Here is a 2,152-nt window from a genome sequence, read left to right as displayed (position 1 = left end):
CTTTTGAAGGTGTTGTCCAGATTTCCTTTGAGAATTAGGACTGAGAATTCAGATACAGAGTGATAGCTTTGTGAAGAGTGTTCACCCAGAGGTGATGTGGTGTTTTGGTCTTTTATCATTTTCCTGTGAATTTATCTGAGAGCATAGTGACTGTCTGGTTTCAATCAAACAGTTGTTATTGAGGCATTTAGTGCACTGGATGAGGTACACCACATGTTGTGATAGGCATGGACTCATGAATCTTGAAAGGTGCGTAGGAGTCTTGATCATTGTAGCAGTGAGGACATGTCTACAGGTTTTGCATGTGTTGTTCTGGAAGGGTCTGGTGGTGCTTTGAGTTGGTGTATCCTGGTCTGCAGGTAGCTTGCTTCTAATGATGAGCTTGGAGAGGCTGAAGTTGTTTGAAGGCCAGAAGAGGGGAGTTCAGGAAAGAAGTCCTTGTCAATTTCAACAAAACTTTGTTTCTATAAATAATTGGATTGGAGCTTTTTGGAATGGAACATTTCAATTTTCCCTTTCAAAATGACTTTCAATTTTTAAAATGTAATATAATATAAATCTTTAAAAATCAGTTATCAGAATTAAATGTCTGGATTTTATCAAAATGAAATGTTTTGATTTACCTGAAGCCTTTTTTTCCCATAATTTTATTTTGTGGGAAAGTTCAAAATTTCAGATTTTCATTCAAAATTTCATTCAAAATATTTGGTTTTCATTCCATTTCAGAATGCAAAATGAAAAATCCATTTTCCCCCAAGCTCTAGATATGAGTGTCCCTGCTGCTACTAGCTTAATGATTTGTTGTAAGTGAAGTAGTAGCAACTCATACTTTTAGCACTGGAGGTCCAGAGTTCAATTTCTGGTGAAAGCTCTTGATGGTATTCATTAGATATATATTTATCTTAATATGTTTTGATGTTGTGTTCTTTACCAAGGTATGTAAGATACTAGAGGAGATGACAAATCCTAGAGATGTTGGACATGGCTCCTTGGTGGCAGACTGGGCATGCCATTTAGGTGGGGAAAGGTGAACAGAAGGATCAAGAGTGGCTAATGTAGTAGTCAGGATAAAAAATTCCCTCTTGAAATATTTTTTCTAGAACTACATGGTCTGAATTTTCCGAGGTGTTGAGCACCCATGAGAGCTGCAGGTGGTCAGCACCTCTGGATTCCAGGCAAAACCATTCCACAAAATATCCATTTTTTGAGAGTGCTTGTTATCCAACACTCCTCCATGTTAATCACTTTGAATGATTATTTTTTTCATTGCTGAATACTCTGGGGGGGAAATAGTCAAGAAAACAAATGGAGGACAAACTGGCTAGTAACAAAGTAATAATGAGAGGGAAAGAGTCCAATTTGTATAAAATTCATATACTGTAAATGTGCCAAGAATTATACTATATTTATTATAAACAAATATTAAATTGGCAAGAATCCTATCATTAAGCCTAATGACAGGCAATTTATGAGCTAGAAGTAAGGAAAAGCTGTAAGGTGCCATCAGTTCCTTGCATAACTGAACTCCCCCAACACTGAAGTGAAAAAATGGTGTATTTATCACACAGGGACACACACCCAAACTATACACAGATGCAAGTGCAGCCACATATTAAAATCAAATGTAAAATTAACAGGCGCTTTAATGTCTCCATAGTGAAATATCTGTTCCTAGTAGACACAATATTTTTAAAAAAAAAATTGTGTCAATGGATTTTTTTTGGGAAGCTTGCCTAAAAGTGCATAGCAGAGTAAATACACTTAAAAATAAATGATCCATTTCAGATAAAAAGACCGGCTCTTCAGAAAATGGAATGTTTCTTGTTCGTTTGTTTTTTTAATTTCAGAGAAAAAACATTTAAACAGGAAACTGTAATACTTACTTAGAGTTCAGATTCTTACAAATTCAAGAGGGCATACTGGTTTGAACCAATTGAGATGGAAAAAGGAAAGCAGCGGACTAAGGTTATAAGACAATTTTGCTGATAGAACAAACATACAAACTTTACTGGTGCAGTTTTGCAAGTTTCATTGTAAGCATGCATTTAGGGTCAGATTTTCAAAAGATTTCAGCTCCCACTGAAACCCCCAAAGAAGCAATTCGATTTTCAACAGTAGTCAGCTCTCAGCAGCCAGCAGGAGGGCGCTCAGC

This window comes from Gopherus flavomarginatus, chromosome 1 (genome assembly GCF_025201925.1).
Source record: "Gopherus flavomarginatus isolate rGopFla2 chromosome 1, rGopFla2.mat.asm, whole genome shotgun sequence".
Taxonomy (NCBI): domain Eukaryota; kingdom Metazoa; phylum Chordata; order Testudines; family Testudinidae; genus Gopherus; species Gopherus flavomarginatus.
Note: the sequence above shows the minus strand (reverse complement) of the source record.